Source organism: Eulemur rufifrons, chromosome 25 (assembly GCF_041146395.1).
Source record: "Eulemur rufifrons isolate Redbay chromosome 25, OSU_ERuf_1, whole genome shotgun sequence".
In the NCBI taxonomy this organism is placed as follows: Eukaryota; Metazoa; Chordata; class Mammalia; order Primates; family Lemuridae; genus Eulemur; species Eulemur rufifrons.
This window is the reverse complement of record NC_091007.1, coordinates 24,184,502-24,205,000: the sequence shown is the minus strand read 5'-3', so window position 1 is coordinate 24,205,000 and position 20,499 is coordinate 24,184,502.

The window sequence follows — 20,499 nt, the reverse complement described above, 5'->3', positions numbered from 1 at the left end:
ATTTGCCAGTTTTTGCAGCACCTTTCACGATAATTGTGATAAGGTTCATCTCTCCCTCCTTAAATCCAAGATGGCTGCGACGGAAAAAACTATGGTGAGGCCTAGCTAACTTGGTGTTGCTGATACTTGGTATTGGAGCCTGGCAAGAGACCACTCTTTCAAGTATCATTCCACCATCCTTTCTCCATTATTTTAAAAGGCAGAGCACCTTTCACCAGTGAGCATAAGAATGAGTTGCTAGAGGGGATGTTTTTATGTCGAGTCAGGGGGTGGTGGAGGGGCAGGCCCTCTGTCAGTCTGGTGATTTGTTTTTATTATCCCCAGAGAGGAGAAGTGGGTATGTGTGTGGCAGGTGAAAAGGGCAGATCCTGTTTCAGTCTTAGACTGAACAGGATCCGCAGTTTTCAGCCTGTTCCTTTAAGAATCATTTGATTCATCAGCTGGGACTCTACCAAGGTTCTATAGACCCCTCTATGAGTGCGCCCAGTAAACTGGCTGGTTCCCAGAAGTATACCGCAGAGCTTTTGAAATAACTACTACGGTGAGAATTATTTGCCAGTTTTTGCAGCACCTTTCACAATAATTGTGTTAAGATTCGCCTCTGCATCCTTAAACACAAGATGGCTGCCATGGAAAACACTATGCTGAGGCATAGCTCACTTGGTGTTGCCAATACTTGGTACTGGACCTTGGCAAGAAGCCAGTTTTTTAAGTATCATTCCATGATCCTTTCTCCACTATTTTAAATGGCAGAGCACCTTTTGGCAGTTAGCATAAGAATGAGTCGCTGGAAGGGACTTTTTTTGTGGGGTCGGGTGGTGTTTGGGGGTCAGGGCATCTTTCAGTCTGGCGGTTTGTTTTTATTAGGCCCAGAGAGGAGAAGTGGGCATGTGTGTGGCAGGTGAAAAGTGCTGATCCTCTTTCAGTCTTAGGGTGAAAGAGGATCAGCAGTTTTCAGCCCGTTTCTTTAAGAATCCTTTGATTCATCACCTGGCAATCTACCATGGTTCTCTGGACCCCTCAATGCGTGGGACCCTTTAACTGGATACTTCCAAGAATTATGCTGCAGAGCTTTTGAAATAACCACTACGTGGAGAATTATTTGCCAGTTTTTGCAGCACCTTTCACCATAATTGTGACAAGGTTCGTCTCTGCCTCCTTAAACCAAGCTGGCTGCCATGGACAAAACCATGCTGAGGCCTACCTCACTTGGTATTGCCTATACTTGGTACTGGAGCCTGGCAAGAAGCCAGTCTTTTAAGTATCATTCCACCAACCTTTTTCCATTGTTTTAAAAGGCAGAGCACCTTTTGCCAGTTAGCAAATGAGTTGCTGGAGGGCACGTTGTTGTGTGGGGTCAGGTGGTGTGTGAGGGGGCAGGCGCTCTGCCAGTCCAGTGTTTTTTTTTTTAATCCTCAGAGAGGAGAAGTTGGCATGTGTGCAGCAGGTGAAAAGTGCGGATCCTGTTTTAGTCTTAGACTGAAACAGGATCCACATTTTCTGCCCGTTCCTTTAAGAATCATTTGACTCTTCTTCCGTGAATCCACCATGGTTCTCTATAACCCTCTATGCGTGGCCCCAGGTAACTAGCTGGTTCCAAGAAGTATGCCATAGAGCTTTTGAAATAACCACTACGTGGAGAATTATTTGCCAGTTTTTGCAGCACCTTTCACCATAATTGTGACAAGGTACTTCTCTGCCTCCTTAATCCCAAGATGGCTGCCAGGGAAAAAACTATGCTGAGGCCTAGCTCACTTGGTGTTGCCGATACTTGGTACGGGAGCGTGGAATAAAACCAGTCTTTCAAGTATCATTCCACCATCCTTTTTCCATTATTTTAAAAGGCATAGCACCGTTTGCCAGTTAGCATAAGAATGAGTCACTGGAGGGGACGTTTTTGTGTGGGGTCGTGTGGTGTGTGTGGGGGGGCAAGCCCTCTGTCAGTCCAGTGGTTTGTTTTTATTATGCCCAGAGAGGAGAAGTGGGCATGTGTGTGGCAGGTGAAAAGTGCGGATCCTGTTTCAGACTTAGACTGAAACAGGATCCGCACTTTTCAGCCCGTTCCTTTAAGACTCCTTTGATTCATTCTCAATGATGGTGGAATGGTGGTGACCTCCTGGATTTGTGCTCCTGGAGTGGAAGGCATGGGTCTCCCACTGCCCACAACCCTAGAGGTTCACTTCCCCACAAGTACGGTGGTGTGAATCCATGGAGAATCAGCGTGGGACAGAGAGAGAGAGCAAGAAAAGACTGAGGTGATTAGGGAAATAAATCACCAAAATCTGGAGAGTGCGGGATGGCCAATAGAGAAGGGAGCACGGGACAGCTGTACCCACCTCACCAGAGAGTGGGGTGGGTTCAGCCCCACAGGAAAGCATCTTGTTCCCCCTCTGACCTCCACACCCACTCAATTGAGGATCTGCCTGAAGTCGGTGCAGAATCGCCACGGGAGATGTGGGGCTCTGCAGAGAGGAGACATTGGCAGGAGGCATTTTGGACCCTGGAGTGCTGTGCGCAGCTGACGCACCTAGCAACTGTCTCCTATACGCGGGCGGTGGGGCTGCTTTGGTCCCGGCTCTAGCAGATGCCAAACTGCCTCGTATAGGTGGGCGGCTGGATTCTCCCGGTCCCCGGCTCCTCTGGCCTCTGCCGGTCCCTGAGCATTCAACCCCAGTGACAGTGATCTGCAGACGGGCGGCCGCCATTGTCGGGGTCCACAGCCTAAACGCTGAGGAGCGATTGGGTACCGGGCGGCTCCCTGGGTGGCTCCCTTCCCTAGTCCACGGACCCTGACTAGGAGCTCCACCTTTGTGTGAACACTGAGTGGTTCCCCAGTCACGAGAGAGTAGAGCGTGGACCTTGCAGACATTGGGGTGGGGCAGACCATCGCCCGCGGGAACTGCAGTGGCTGGGGCGTTGGGCGAATGAGGGCACCGCTCCACTCTCCCTATCCACTGTCTTTCTCACAGAGAGAGACAGAAGCCACCTCGGGAGAGGAAGAGGGGCAGCCCCCCCAGCGGAGCTAGCAAAATCCTGAACAATATGTGAAGGGCTCCCCCTAGTGACAGAGGAGGCAGCTTACCTGGCACTCACAGTGTGCCCCTATCCAGACTAAAGCTGAAAGAAGGGATCTTAAGGATTCATTCAGATGGGAAGGGCTCAGCGAAGGAACTCTAGGAGTATAAAGAATCAAGCTGAAACCATGCCCTCAAAGAGGATTACTAGTTCTCCACCAATTAACACAAAGCAGATTCCAAATAGCAACATGTCACAGGAAGAATTTCAAACATGGATCATAAATACGCTGAACATTATGCAAGAAAAAATGGATAATCAACACAAAGAAACCACAAAAAAGATCCAGGACTTGGAAGAAAAATTCACCAAAGAAATTGAAATACTGAAGAAAAATCAAACTGAACTCCTGGAAATGAAAAATTTATTCAAGGAGCTACAAAACACAGTGGAAAGTCTCAAGAGCAGGGTAGATCAAACAGAAGAAAGAATCTCAGAGATCGAAGATAACACTTTCCAATTAAATAAGGCAGTCACAGAGTTAAAACAAAGAAACATGAGAAATAATCATAGTCTGCAAGAAATGTGGGATTATGTGAAGAAGCCTAACGTGAGAGTTATCGGCATTCCTGAGGGTGAAGAAGACAATAAGCAAGGGTTGAATAAAGTATCTGAAGATATAATTGAGGAAAATTTCCCAGGCCTTGCCAAATCTCTAGATACACAGGTTCAAGAAGCTCAAAGAACCTCTGAGAGATTCATACCAAATAGGAAGACACCACGTCATGTAGTTATCAGACTGACCAAAATATCCACTAACGAGGCCCTTCTTCAATCTGTAAGGAGAAAGAAACAAGTAACATACAAAGGAAAGCCCATCCGAATCACGCCAGATTTCTCAACTGAAACCTTACAAGCAAGAAGAGATTGGAGCCCCATTCTCACTCTTCTGAAACAGAATAATGCCCAGCCTAGAATCCTGTACCCAGATAAGCTCAGTTTTATATATGAAGGTGAAATTAAGACATTCTCAGATAAACAAAAACTCAGAGAATTCACCAAGACAAGAGCAGCTTTCCAAGAAGTATTCAAAACAGAGTTACACGTGGTCCAGCACAAGAAGGACCCTCGAATGTAACACTAATCAAGAGATAAATATGAAAACACAGTTATCATAATGGCTCAAGAGAGAAAACAGATCAATGAAATTCAACCCAACATGAGGAACAGCAATCTGTCTCGCTTATCAGTTCTCTGATTAAATGTGAATGGATTGAATTCCCCACTCAAGAGACATGGACTGGCCCAATGGATAAAAAAGATATAAGCCAAGTATCTGCTGTCTTCAGGAAACTCATCTAACCTGCAAGGATGCATTTAGACTGAAAATAAAAGGGTGGAAATCAATATTCCAAGCAAATGGAACCCAAAAGAAAGCTGGCGTGGCAGTTCTAATCTCCGATAACGTAGTTTTTAAATCAACAAAAGTAAAGAAAGACAAAGATGGTTACTATATACTGGTGAAGGGTACAATTCAACAAGAAGACATAACTATACTTAACATATATGCACCCGATCTAGGTGCACCCAGATTCATAAAGCAAACCCTACTTGATCTGAACCAAATGATAGATAACAACACTTTAGTAGCCAGAGATTTTAACACGCCACTGACAGTTCAAGACAGATCCTCCAAACAAAAAATAAACAAAGAAATATTGGACGTAAATAGAATGCTAGAACAAATGGGCCTGACTGACATCTACAGGACATTCTACCCAAATACCACTGAATATAAGTTCTTCTCATCAGCTCATGGGACATTCTCCAAGATTGACCATATCTTAGGACATAAAGAATGTCTTAAAAAATTTAAAAATATAGAAATAATACCATGCAGCTTCTCGGATCACAGTGGAATAAAAGTAACAATGAACCCTAACAGAAATCCTCATTTCTACTCAAAGTCATGGAAGCTAAATAACCTTCTCCTGAACAATCATTTTATAAATGAAGAAATCAAGTCAGAAATCAAAAGATTCTTTGAATTAAACGACAAAGGAGATACAACTTATCAAAATCTGTGGGACACAGCTAAAGCAGTCCTGAGAGGAAAATTTATTTCCATAAATGCCTATGCCAAAAAGACAGAAAACTTACAAATAGACAATCTAATGAATAGACTCAAAGAGCTGGAGAAGAAAGAAGAGACCAAACCCAAACCCAGCAGAAGGAAATTATTAAGATTAAATCAGAACTAAATGAAAAGGACCATAAGGGAGCATAAGGGAGATTAAACCAAACCATAACGGAGATTAATAAAACCAAAAGTTGGTTCTTTGAAAAAATAAACAAAATTGACACACTTCTGGCTAAACTAACCAAGAGCAGAAAAGAAAAATCTCTTATAACCTCGATCAGGAACACGAAAGGAGTAATCACGACTGATGCCACAGAGATACATGATATCATCTATGAATTCTACAAAAATCTTTATGCACACAAATTAGAAAACCTGGAGGAAATGGACAAATTCTTATAAACACACAGCCTTCCCAGGCTCAACCAGGAAGAAATAGAATTCCTGAATAGACCGATATCTAGATCTGAAATTGAAACAGCAATAAAAAACCTTCCCAAAAAGAAAAGCCCTGGACCAGATGGGTTCACCCCTGAATTCTACCATACCTACAAAGAAGAACTGGTGCCCATCGTACATAAACTATTCTCCAATATAGAGAAGGATGGGATTCTCCCCAACACTTTTTACCAAGCCAACATAATCCTGATACCAAATCCAGGAAAGGATGCAACTAAAACAGAGAACTATAGACCAATTTCTCTTATGAATATAGATGCAAAAATTCTCAATAAAATTCTAACAAATCGAATCCAAGTGCTTATCAAAAAAATAATCCATCACGACCAAGTGGGCTTCATCCCAGAGATGCAGGGATGGTTTGACATATGGGAATGTAATTCATCACATAAATAGAAGCAAAAATAAAGATCAGATGATCCTCTCAATAGATGCAGAGAAAGCATTTGACAAAATTCAACACCCTTTTATGATAAGAACACTTAACAAAATAGGCATAGATGGGGCCTATATAAAAATGATACAAGCCATATACGACAAACCCTCAGCCAACATCATACTGAATGGGGAAAAACTGAAAGCATTCCCACTTCAAACTGGAACCAGACAAGGCTTACCACTGTCCCCATTACTTTTCTACATAGTATTGGAAGTCCTCGCAAGAGCTATCAGGCAAGAGAGCAGAATCAAGGGAGTTGAAATAGGGACAGAAGAGATCAAACTCTCACTCTTTGCTGATGATATGATGTTATATCTATAAAACCCCAAGGTTTCAACCAAGAGACTCCTGGAATTGATCAATGAATTCAGTAAAGTCTCAGGATACAAAATCAATACACACAAATCAGAGGCATTCATATATGCCAATAACAGTCAAATGGAAAACCAAATTAAGGACTCAATACCCTTCAAAATAGCAACAAAGAAAATAAAATACCTAGGAATTTATTTAACTAAGGAGGTAAAGGACCTCTATAGGGAGAACTATGAAACACTGAGGAAGGAAATTGCAGAACATGTAAATAGGTGGAAAACCATACCATGCTCATGGATCGGTAGAATCAACATTGTTAAAATGTCTATACTGCCCAAAGTTATCTACAGATTCAATGCAATCCTTATTAAATTACCAACATCTTTTTTCACAGACATAGAAAAAATAATTTTACGCTTTGTATGGAACCAGGGAAGACCCCGTTTAGCAAAAGCAATCTTAAACAACAAAAACAAAATGGGAAGTATTAATTTGCCAGACTTCAAACTATACTACAAGGCTGTGGTTCTTAAAACAGCCTGGTACTGGCACAAGTGCAGGGACACAGACCAGTGGAACAGAACAGAAAATCCCAATATAAAACCATCCTCATATAGCCATCTAATCTTTGACAAAGCAGACAAAAACATACTCTGGGGAAAAGATTCCTTATTTAATAAATGGTGCTGGGAAAACTGGATATCCACATGTAGAAGACTAAAACAGGACACATAACTCTCACCCCTCACAAAAATCAAATCACAGTGGTTAACAGACTTAAACCTAAGGTCAGAAACTATTAGAATTCTAGAAGAAAATGTAGGAAAGACTCTTACAGACATTGGCCTAGGCAAAGAATTTATGAAGAAGACCCCTAAAGCAATCACAGCAACAACAAAAATAAATAAATGGGACCTGATCAAATTAAAAAGCTTCTGCACAGCCAAAGAAACAGTCACGAGAGTAAATGGACAACCTACAGAATGGGAAAAAATTTTCGCATACTACACATCAGATAAAGGACTGATAACAAGAATCTATTTAGAACTCAGGAAAATCAGTAAGAAAAAATCAAACAACCCTATCAAAAAGTGGGCAAAGGACATAAATAGAAATTTTTCAAAAGAAGATATAAAAATGGCTAACAAACATATGAAAAAGTGTTCAACATCTCTAATCATCAGGGAAATGCAAATCAAAACCACAATGAGATATCACTTAACTCCAGTGGGAATGGCCTTTATCAAAAAGTCCCAAAACTATACATGTTGGTGTGGGTGTGGGGAGATAGGTACATTCATACACTGCTGGTGGGACTGTAAACTAGTGCAGCCCCTGTGGAAAGCAATGTGGAGATACCTTAAACAGATTCAAGTAGACCTACCATTCGATCCAGCAATTCCATTATTGGACATCTACCCAGAAGAACAAAAGTCATTCTATAAAAAAGACACCTGCACCTGAATGATTATAGCAGCACAATTCACAATCACAAAGATGTGGAAACAACCCAAATGCCCATCAATTCATGAATGGATTAGCAAAATGTGGTATATGTATACCATGGAATATTACTCAGCTATTAGAAATAATGGCGATATGGCATCTCTTTGGTTCTCCTGGAGAGAGCTGGATCCCATTCTATTAAGTGAAGTATCCCAAGAATGGAAAAATAAGCACCACATGTACTCACCAGCAAATTGGTTTCCCTGAGTGCACATTTGGGAACAACACCAATTGGGTATCGGACAGAGGTTGGGGCCGGGTGGAAGGGATGGGTGTATACCTACTTGATGAATGTGATGTGCACTGCCTGGGGAATGGACACCCTTCAAGTTCTAACTGGGGGGGATGGGGTGGGGGAGAGGAGGGGTGCACACCTACATGATGAATGTGATGTGCACTGACTAGGGAATGGACAAAATTGAAGCTCAGAATCGGGGGAAAGGGGAGGCATGGGGAATGTATATAGCCTGATCTTTTGTACCCCCATAATGAGCTAACAAACAAACAAACAAACAAAAAAGAATCGTTTGATTCATCAGCTGGGAATACACCATGGTTCTTTAAAGACCTCTATGCGTGGGCCCAGGTAACTGGCTAGTTCCAAGAAGTATGCCACAGAGCTTTTGAAATAACCACTACGTTGAGAATTATTTGCTAGTTTTTGCACCACCTTTCACCATAATTGTGATAAGGTTCGTCCGTGCCTCCTTCAACCCAAGATGGCTGGGGCGGACAAAACTATGCTGAGGCCTAGTTCACTTGGTGTTGCCGATAGTTGGTACTGGAGCCTGGCAAGAAGCCATGCTATTAAGAGTCATTCCACCATCCTTTCTCCATCATTTTAAAAGGCAGAACACCTTTTTCCAGTTATCATAAGAATGAGTTGCTGGAGGGGACGTTTTTGAGTGGGGTCGGGTGGTGCGTTGAGGGGAAGGCTCTCTGTCTGTCTGGTGGTTTGTCTTTATTATGCCCAAAGAGGAGAGGTGGGCATGTGTGTGGCAGGTGAAAAGTACGGATCCTGTTTCAGTCTTAGACTGAAACAGGATCCGCACTTTTCAGCCAGTTCCTTTACGAATCCTTTGATTCATCAGCTGGGAATCCACCATGGCTGTCGAGACCCCTCTATGTGTGGGCCCAGGTAACTGGCTAGTTCCAAGATGTATGCCGTAGAGCTTTTGAAATAACCACTACGTTGAGAATTGTTTGCCAGTTTTTGCAGCACCTTTGACCATAATTGTGATAAGGTTCATCTGTGCCTCCTTAAACCCAAGCAGGCTGCCACGGACAAAACTATGCTGAGGCCTAGCTCCCTTGGTGTACCGATACATTTTACTGGAGCCTGGCAAGAAGCCATTTTTTTTAAGTACAATTCCACCGTCTTTTCTCCATTATTTTAAAAGGCAGTGCACCTTTAGCCAGTTAGCATAAAGATGAGTCACTGGAGCGGCTTTTTGTGTGGGGTTGGGTGTGTGTGGGAGGGCAGGCCCTCTGTCAGTCCGGTGGTTTGTTTTTATTATTCCCAGAGAGGAGAAGCGGGCATGTATGTGGCAGGTGAAAACTTTGGATCCTGTTTCAGTCTGAAACAGTATCTCCGCTTTTGAGCCTGTTCCTTTTGGAATCCTTTAATTCATCAGTTGGGAATCCGCCATGGTTCTCTAGACCTCCCTGAGCGTGGGCCCAGGTAACTGGCTAGTTCCAAGAAGTATGCCGCAGAGCTTTGGAAATAACCACTACATTGAGTATTATTTGCCAGTTTTTGCAGCAACTTTCACAATGATTGTGAAAAGGTTAGGCAGTGCATCCTGAAACCCAAGCTGGCTTCCACAGAAAAAACTACGGTTAGGCCAATCTCCCTTGGAGTTGCCGATAATTGGTACTGGTCCGTGGCAAGAAGCCATTCCTTTAAGTATCATTCCACCTTCCTTTCACAACCATTTTAAAAGGCAGAGCACCTATTGCCATTTAGCTTAAGGATGAGTCGCTGGAGGAAACGTTTTTGTGTGGGGTGGGAGAGGCAGAGCCAGGCCCTCTGTCAGTCCAGTGGTTTGTTTTTATTATCCCCGGAGAGGAGAAGTGGACATGTGTGTGGCAAGTGAAAAGTGTGGATCCTGTTTCAGTCTTAGACTGATACAGGATCGGCACTTTTCATCCTGTTCCTTTAAGAATCCTTTGCTTCATCAGCTGGGAATCCACCATAGTTCTCTACACCCCACTATGTGTGGGCCCACTTAACAGGCTAGTTCAAAGAAGTATGCCACAGAGCATTTGAAATAACCACTACCATGGAAATTATTTGCCAGCTTTTCCAGCACTTTTACCATAATTTTGATAAGGTTCATTTGTGCTTCCTTAAACCCTAGATGGCTTCCATGGACAAACCTATACTGAGGGTTCTCTCGTTTGGTGTTGCCAATACTTGGTACGGGAGTCTGACAAGAATCCAGTCTTTTAATTATCATTGCACCATCCTTTCTCCCTTATATTAAAAGGTGAGCAACTTTCGGCAGTTAGCATAAGGATGAGTCAACGGAGGGGATGTTTTTGGGTGGGATCGGGGTGGTTTGGGGGACAGTCCCTCTGTCAGTCTGGTTGTTTGTGTTTATTATGCCCAGACAGGGAAGTGGATATATTTGTGGCAGGTGAAATGTGCGGATCCTGTTTCAGTTAGACTGAAACAGTATCCGCACTTTTCAGCTGGTTCCATTAAAAATCCTTTGATTCATCAGCTGGGAATCCACCATGGTTCCTTAGAACCCTCCATGCATGGGCCCATGAACTGGCCTGTACCAAGATGTATGCTGCACAGCTTTTGAGATAAACACTACGTGTAGAATTATTTGCCAGTTTCTGCAGCACATATCACCATAATTGTGATAAGGATCGTCTGTGCCTCCTTAAACACAAGATGGCTGCCACGGAGAAAACTATGCTGAGGCCTAGGTCACTTGGATTTCACGACACTTGTTACTGGAGGCTGGAAGGAGGCCATTCTTTTAAGTATCATTCCACCATACTTTCCCCATTATTTTAAAATGCACGGAAACCTTTGCAAGTTAGCATAATAATTAGTAGCTGGAGGGGACATTTTTATTTGTGGGGTCGGTGTGGGTGGGGGGCGCAGGCCCTCTGTCAGTTCGCTGGATTGTTTTTATTTTCCCCAGACCGGAGAAGTGGGCATGTGTGTGGCAGGTGAAAAGTTCGGATCCCGTTTCTGTCTTAGACTGAAACAGAAACCGCACTTTTCACCCCGTTCCATTAAGAATCCCTTGCTTCATCAGCTGGGAATCCACCATGGGCCTCTAGACTGCTCTATGCGTGGGCCCAGTTAACTGGCTAGTTCAAAGAATTATGCCGCAGAGCTTTTCAAGTAACCACTACCATGAGAATTACTTGACCGCTTTTGCAGCACCTTTCACCATAATTGTGATAAGGTTCATCTGTGCCTCCTTAAACCCAAGATGGCTGCCAGGGACAAACGTGTGCTGAGGCCTAGGTGACTTGCTGTTGCGAATACTTGGTATGGGAGTCTGGCAATAAGCCAGTCTTTTAGGTATAATTCCACCATTCTATCTCCATTATTTTAAAAGGCAGAGGACGTATTGCCAGATAGCATAAGGATCAGTCGCTGGAGGGCACGATTTTGTGTGGGGTGGTGGGGGGCGGGGGCAGGCCATCTGTCAATCCGATGGGTTGTTTTTGTTATCCCTAGAGAGGAGAAGTGGGCATGTGTGTTGCAGGCAAAAAGTCAGAATCCTGTTTCAGTCAGGATCTGCCCTTTTCAGCCTGTTCCTTTAAGAATCCTTAGATTCATCACCTTGGAATCCACCATGGTTCTCTAGACCCCTCTATGCGTGGGCCCAGGTAACTGGCTTCTTCCAAGAAGTATGCCACAGAGCTTTTGAATTAAACAGTACGTTGAGAATTATTTGCCGGGTTTTCAGCACGTTTCACCATAATTATGATAAAGTTTGTATGTGCCTCCTTAAACCCAACATGGCTGCCACGGGCATAACTATGCTGAGGCGTAGCTGACTTGGTGTTGCCTATTTTTGTTAGTGGAGACTGACAAGAAGCCATTCTTCTAAGTATCACTCCACCGTCCTTTCTCCATTGTTTAAAAATGCAGGGAAATTTTGCAAGTTAGCATAATAATTAGTAGCTGGAGGGGAATTTTTTTTGGGGGGATCTGCATGGGTGGAAGGGGGGCAGGCCCTTTGTCAGTTCGCTGGTTTGTTTTTATTATCCCCAGAGAGGAAAAGTGGGCATGTGTGTGGCAGGTGAAAAGTGGGCATATGTGTGGCAGGTGAAAAGTGTGCGTCCTGTTTCAGTCTTAGACAGACACAGGATCTGCACTTTTCACCCCGTTCCATTAAGAATCCTTTGCTTCATCAGCTGGGAATCCACCATGGTTCTCTAGACCCCTCTTTTAGTGCACACAGAAAACTGCCTGGTTCCAAGAAGTTTTCCTCAGAGCTTTTGAAATAACCACTACTTTGGAAATTATTTGCCAGCCTTTCCAGCACTTTACCATAATTTTGATAAGGTTCATCTGTGCTTCCTAAAACCCTAGATGGCAGCCACGGACAAACCTATGCTGACACCTAGGTCACTTCCTGTTGCCAATAATTGGTATGGGAGTCTGGCAAAAGGCCAGTATTTTAAGTATAATTCCACCATCCTATCTTCATTATTTTAAAACGCAGAGGACCTTTCGCCAGATAGCATAAGGATGAGTCGCTGGAGGGGACCTTTTTGTGTACAGTGTTGGGGGGCGGGGGAGGACATCTGTCAATCCGATTGATTGTTTTTATTATCCCTAGAGAGGAGAAGTGGGCATGTGTGTTGCAGGCAAAAAGTGCATATAGTGTTTCAGTCTCAGACTGAAACAGGATCCGCACTTTTCAGCCTGTTCCTTTAAGAATCCTTTGATTCATCACCTGGGAATCCATCATGGTTCTCTAGACCCCTCTATGCGTGGGCCCAGAAAACTGCCGGGTTCCAAGAAGTATTCCACAGAGCTTTTGAAAAAACCACTACGTTGAGAATTATTTGCCAGGTTTTGCAGCACCTTTCATCATAATTGTCATAAGGTTCGTCTCGAGATGGCTGCCATGGCCAAAACTATGCTGAGGCCGAGCTCACTTTGTGTGGCCGATCCTTGGTACTGGAGACTGGAAAGAATACATTCTTTTAAGTATCATTTCACCATCCTTCTCCACTATTTTAAAAGTCAGAGCACCTTTTGGCAGTTAGAATAACAAGGAGTCGCTGGACGGGAAGTTTTTATGTGGGGTCTGGGGGCTGGTGCAGCAAGCCCTCCGCCAGTTCTGTGGTTTCTTTTTATTATCCCCAGAGAGGAGAAGTGGGCATGTGTTTGGCAGGTGAAAAGTGCAGATCCTGTTTCAGAGTATGAAACAGGATCCGCATGTTCATCCTGTTCCTTTAAGAATCCTTTGCTTCATCAGCTGGGAATCCACCATAGTTCTCTACACCGCACTATGCGTGGGCCCAGTTAACTGGCTAGTTCAAAGAAGTATGCCGCAGAGCTTTTGAAATAACCACTACCATGAGAATTATTTAACAGCTTTCGCAGCACCTTTTATTATAATTGTTATAAGGTTCATCTGTGTCTCCTTAAACCCAAGATGGCTGCCATGGACAAACCTATGCTGAGGCCTACGTCACTTGCTGTTGCCAATAATTGGTATGGGAATCTGGCAATAAGCCAGTCTTTTAGGTATAATTCTACCATCCTATCTCCAGTTTTTTAAAAGGCTTATGACCTTTCACCAGATAGCATAAGGACGAGTCGCTGGAGCAGACTATTTTGTGTGGGGTGGTGGGGGCCGGGGGCAGGGCATCTGTAAATCCGATGGGCTGTTTTTGTTAACCCTAGAGATGAGAAGGGCGAATGTGTTTTGCAGGCAAAATGTGCGGATCCTGTTTCACACTTAGACTGAAACAGGATCTGCACTTTTGAGCCTGTTCCTTTAGGAATCCTTTGATTCATCACCTGGGAATCCACCATGGTTCTCTAGACCTCTCTTTGTATGGGCACAGGTAACTGGCTTGTTCCAAGAAGTATGCGACAGAGCTTTTGAATTAACCAGTACTTTTAGAATTGTCAGGTTTTTAGCATGTTTAACCGTAATTGTGATAACGTTTGAATGTGCCTCCTTAAACCCAAGATGGCTGCCACGGATATAAATATGCTGAGGCATAGCTGACTTGTTGATGCCTATTTTTGTTAGTGGAGACTGACAAGAAGACATTCTTCTAAGTATCATCCCACCATCATTTTTCCATTGCGTAAAAATGGAGGGAAATTTTGCAAGTTAGTATTATAATTAGATGTATGGTACGTATTTTTTTTTCTTTTTTTGTGGGGTAGGAGTGGATGGGCGTTTCAGGCCCTCTGTGAGTTCGCTGGTTTTCTTTTATTATCCCCAGAGAGGACAAGTGGGCATGTGTTTGGCAGGTGAAAAGTGTGGATTCTATTTCAGAGAATTAAACAGGATCCACATGGTCATCCCATTCCGTTAAGAATCCTTTGCTTCATCAGCTGGGAATCCACCATGGTTCTATATACTCCTCTATGCGTTGGCACAGGTAACTGGCTTGTTCCAAGAAGTATGCCGCAGAGCTTTTCAATTAACCAGTACGTTGAAAATTATTTGCAGGTTTTCAGCATTTCACCCTAATTGTAATAACGTTTGTATGTGCCTCCTGAAACCCAAGATGGCTGCCATGGACATAACTATGCTGAGGTGTAGCCGACTTGGTGTTGCCTATTTTTGTCAGCGGAGACTAACAAGAAGCCATTCTAAGTATAAGCCCACCGTCATTTTTCCATTGTTAAAAAATGTAGGGAAATTTTGCAAGATAGCTTTATAATTAGTAGCTGGAGGGTACGTTTTTTTTTTTTTCGTCGGGTCGGTGTCGATGGAGGGGTCAGGCCCTCTATAAATTTGCTGGTTTGTTTTTATTACCCCCAGAGAGGGGAAGTCGGCATTTGATGGCAGCTGAAAAGTGCGGATACTCTTTCAGAGAATTAAACAGCATTCGCATGGTCATCCCGTTCCTTTAAGAATCCTGGAAGGGCGCGCTGGCTCACGCCTGTCATCCTAGCACTCTGGGAGGCCGAGGCGGGTGGATCGCTCGAGGTCAGGAGTTCGAGACCAGCCTGAGCAAGAGCGAGACCCCGTCTCTACTAAAAATAGAAAGACATTATATGGACAACTAAAAATCTATATAGAAAAAATTAGCCGGGCATAGTGGCGCATGCCTGCAGTCCCAGCTACTCGGGAGGCTGAGGCAGTAGGATCGTTTAAGCCGAGGAGTCTGAGGTTGCTGTGAACTAAGCTGACGCCACGGCACTCACTCTAGCCTGGGCAACAAATTGAGACTCTGTCTCAAAAAAAAAAAAAAAAAAAAAAGAATCCTTTGCTTCATCAGCTGGGAATCCACCATGGTTCTATACACTCCTCTATGCGTGGGCACAGGTACCTGGCTTGTTCCAAGAAGTATGCCGCAGAGCTTTTCAATTAACCACTACGTTGAAAATTATTTGCAGGTTTTCAGCGTTTCACCATAATTGTGATAAGGTTTGTATGTGCCTGCTGAAACCCAAGATGGCTGCCACGGACATAACTATGCTGAGGCGTAGCTCACTTGGTGTTTCCTATTTTTGTCAGTGGAGACTGACAAGAAGCCATTCTTTTAAGTATAATCCCACCATGATTTTTCCATTGTTTAAAAATGCAGGGAAATTGTGCAAGTTAGCATTATAATTAGTAGCTGGAGGGTACTTTTTTTTTTTTTGTGGTGTCGGTGTGGATGGGGGTGCAAGGCCCTCTAGATGTTCGCTGGTTTCTTTTTATTATCCCCAGAGAGGAGAAGTGGGCTTGTTGTTGGCAGGTGAAAAGTGCGGATTCTGTTTCAAAGAATTAAACAGGATCCGCATGGTCATCCGCTTCCTTTAAGAATCCTTTGCTTCATCAGCTGGGAAACCACCATGGTTCTATATACTCCCGTATGGGTGGGCACAGGTGACTGGCTTGTTCCAAGAAGTATGCCACAGAGGTTTTCAAATAAAAAGTACATTGAAAATTATTTGCAGGTGTTCAGCGTTTCATCATAATTGCGACAACGTTTGTATGTGCCTTGAAACCCAAGATGGCTGCCACAGACATAACTATGCCGAGGCGTAGCTGACTTGGTTTTGCCGATTTTTGTTAGTGGAGACTGACAAGAAGCCATTCTTCTAAGTATCATGCCGCCATCATTTTTCCGTTGGATAAAAATGAAGGGAAATTTTGGAAGTTAGCATTATAATTAGTAGCTGGAGGGTACGGTTTTTTTTTTGTGTGTGTGGTCGATGTCGATGGGGGGGTCAGGCCCTGTGTCAGTTAGCTGGTTAGTTTTTATTATCCCCAGAGAGGAGAAGTGGGCATGTGTTTGGCAGGTGAAAAGGGCGGATTCTGTTTCAGAGAATTAACGATGATCCCCATGGTCATCCCGTTCCTTTAATAATCCTTTACTTCATCAGCTGGAAATCCACCATGGTTCTATATACTCCTCTATGTGTGGGCACAGGTACCTGGCTTGTTCCAAGAAGTATGCTGGAGAGTTCTCAAATTAACCAGTACGTTGAAAATTATTTGCAGGTTTTCAGCGTTTCACCATAATTTTGATAACGTTTGTATGTGCCTCCTGAAACCCAAGAAGGCTGCGACGGACATAACTATGCTGAGGAGTAGCTGACTTGGTGTTGCCTATTTTTGTTAGTTGAGACAGACAAGAAGCCATTCTTCTAAGTATCATCCGACCACCCTTTTTCCATTGTTTTAAAATGCAGGGAAATTTTGCAAGTTAGCATTATAATTAGTAGCTGGAGGGTACGGTTTTTTTTGTGTGTGTGGTCGATGTGGATGGGGGGGTCAGGCCCTCTGTCAGTTCACTGGTTAGTTTTTATTATCCCCAGAGAGGAGAAGTGGGCATGTGTTTGGCAGGAGAAAAGGGCGGATTCTGTTTCAGAGAATTAACGATGATCCCCATGGTCATCCCGTTCCTTTAATAATCCTTTACTTCATCAGCTGGAAATCCACCATGGTTCTATATACTCCTCTTTGCGTGGGAACAGGTAACTGGCTTGTTCCAAGAAGTATGCCGCAGAGCTTTTCAATTAACCAGTACGTTGAAAATTATTTGCAGGTGTTCAGCGTTTCACTATAATTGTGATAACGTTTGTTTGTACCTCCTGAAACCCAAGATGGCTGACACGAACATAACTATGCTGAGGCGTAGCTGACTTGGTTTTGCCTATTTTTGTTAGTGGAGACTGACAAGAATCCATTCTTCTAAGTATCATCTCACCATCATTTTTCCATTGTTTAAAAATGCAGGATAATTTTGCAAGTTAGCATTATAATTAGTAGCTGGAGGCTACGTTGTTTTTTTTTTTTTTCCTGTGAGGTCGGTGTGGATGTGTTGGTCAGGCCCTCTGTCAGTTCGCTGGTTTGTTTTTATTATCCCCAGAGAGGAGAAGTGGGTATTAGTATGGCAGGTGAAAACTGCGGATCTGTTTCAGAGAATTAAACAGGATCCGCATGGTCATCCCGTTCCTTTAAGAATCCTTTGCTTCATGAGCTGGGAATCCACCATGGTTCTATATACTTCTCTATGCGTGGGCACAGGAAACTGGCTTGTTCCAAGAAGTATGCCTCAGAGCTTTTCAATTAACCAGTATGTTGAAAATCCTTTGCAGGTTTTCAGCGTTTCAGCATAATTGTGATAACGTGTGTATGTGTCTCGTGAAACCCAATGTGGCTGCCAAGGACATAAGTATGCTGAGGCGTAGCTGACTTCTTGTTGCCTATTTTTGTAAGTGGAGACTGACAAGAAGCCATTCTTCTAAGTATCATCCCACCATCATTTTTCCATTGTTTAAAAATGCAGGGAAATTTTGCAAGTTAGCATGATAATTAGTAGCTGGAGGGTACTTTTTTTATTTTTTTTGTGGGGTCAGTGTGGATGGGTTGGTCAGGCCATCTCTCAATTCACTGGTTTGTTTTTATTATCCCCAGAGAGGAGAAGTGGGCATATATTTGGCAGGTGAAAAGTGCGGATTCTGTTTCAGAGAATTAAACAGGATCCCCATGGTCATCTCATTCCTTTAAGAATCCTTTGCTTCATCAGCTGGGATTCCACCATGTTTCTATATACTCCTCTATGCGTGGGCACAGGTACCTGGCTTGTTCCAAGAAGTATGCTGGAGAGTTTTCAAATTAACCAGTACGTTGAAAATTATTTGCAGGTTTTCAGCGTTTCACCATAATTTTGATAACGTTTGTATGTGCCTCCTGAAACCCAAGAAGGCTGCGACGGACATAACTATGCTGAGGAGTAGCTGACTTGGTGTTGCCTATTTTTGTTAGTGGAGATTGACAAGAAACCATTCTTCTAACTATCATCCCACCACCATTTTTCCATTGTTTAAACTGCCGGGAAATTTTGAAAGTTAGCATTATAATTAGTAGCTGGAGACTACGGTGTTTTTTTTTTTTTTTTCCTGTGGGGTCGGTGTGGATGTGTTGGTCAGGCCCTCTGTCAGTTCGCTGGTTAGTTTTTATTATCCCCAGAGAGGAGAAGTGGGCATGTGTTTGGCAGGAGAAAAGGGCGGATTCTGTTTCAGAGAATTAACGATGATCCCCATAGTCATCCCGTTCCTTTAATAATCCTTTACTTCATCAGCTGGAATTCCACCATGGTTTTATATACTCCTCTTTGCGTGGGAACAGGTAACTGGCTTGTTCCAAGAAGTATGCCACAGAGCTTTTCAATTAACCAGTACGATGAAAATTACTTGCAGGTGTTCAGCGTTTCACCATAATTGTGATAACGTTTATTTGTGCCTCCTGAAACCCAAGAAGGCTGCGACGGACATAAATATGCTGAGGAGTAGCTGACTTGGTGTTGCCTATTTTTGTTAGTGGAGACTGACAAGAAGCCATTCTTCTAATTATCATCCCACCACCATTTTTCCATTGTTTTTAAATGCAGGGAAATTTTGCAAGTTAGCATTATAATTAGTAGCTGGAGGGTACGTTTTTTTTTTTTTGTGTGGTCGATGTGGATGGGGGGGTCAGGCCCTCTGTCAGTTCGCTGGCTAGTTTTTATTATCCCCAGAGAGGAGAAGTGGGCATGTGTTTGGCAGGTGAAAAGGGCGGATTCTGTTTCAGAGAATTAACGATGATCCCCATGGTCATCCCATTCCTTTAATAATCTTTTATTTCACCAACTGGAAATCCACCATGGTTCTATATACTCCTCTTTGCGTGGGAACAGGTAACTGGCTTGTTCCAAGAAGTATGTCGCAGAGCTTGTCAATTAACCAGTACGTTGAAAATTATTTGCAGGTGTTCAGCGTTTCAACATAATTGTGATAACGTTTGTTTGTGCCTCCTGAAACCCAAGAAGGCTGCGACGGACATAACTATGCTGAGGCGTAGCTGACTTGGTGTTGCCTATTTTTGTTAGTGGAGACTGACAAGAATCCATTCTTCTAAGTATCATCTCACCATCATTTTTCTATTGTTTAAAAATGCAGGAAAATATTGCAAGTTAGCATTATAATTAGTAGCTGGAGGCTACGGTGTTTTTTTTTTTTTTTCCTGTGGGGTCGGTGTGGATGTGTTGGTCAGGCCCTCTGTCAGTTCGCTGATTTTTTTTATTATCCCCAGAGAGGAGAAGTGGGTATTAGTATGGCAGGTGAAAACTGCGGATCTGTTTCAGAGAATTAAACAGGATCCGCATGGTCATCCCGTTCCTTTAAGAATCCTTTGCTTCATGAGCTGGGAATCCACCATGGTTCTATATACTTCTCTATGCGTGGGCACAGGAAACTGGCTTGTTCCAAGAAGTATGCCTCAGAGCTTTTCAATTAACCAGTATGTTGAAAATCCTTTGCAGGTTTTCAGCGTTTCACCATAGTTGTGATAACGTGTGTATGTGCCTACTGAAACCAAATATGGCTGCTAACGACATAACTATGCTGAGGCGTAGCTGACTTGGTGTTGCCCATTTTTGTCAGTGGAGACTGACAAGAAGCCATTCTTCTAAGTATCATCTCACCATCATTTTTCCATTGTTTAAAAATGCAGGGAAATTTTGCAAATTGGCATTATAATTAGTAGCTGGAGGGTACTTTTTTTTTTGTAGGGTCGGTCAGGATGGGTGTTCAGGCCCTCTGTCAGATCGCTGGTTTGTTTTTATTATCCCCAGAGAAGAGTAGTGGGCATGTGTTTGGCAGGTGAAAAGTGCGATTCTGTTTCAGAGAATTAAACAGGATCCGCATGGTCATCTCATTCCTTTAAGAATCCTTTGCTTCATCAGCTCGGATTCCACCATGTTTCTATATACTCCTCTATGCGTGGGCACAGGTACCTGGCTTGTTCCAAGAAGTATGCTGGAGAGTTTTCAAATTAACCAGTACGTTGAAAATTATTTGCAGGTTTTCAGCGTTTCACCATAATTGTGATAACGTTTGTATGTGCGTCCTGAAACCCAAGAAGGCTGCGACGGACATAACTATGCTGAGGAGTAGCTGACTTGGTGTTGCCTATTT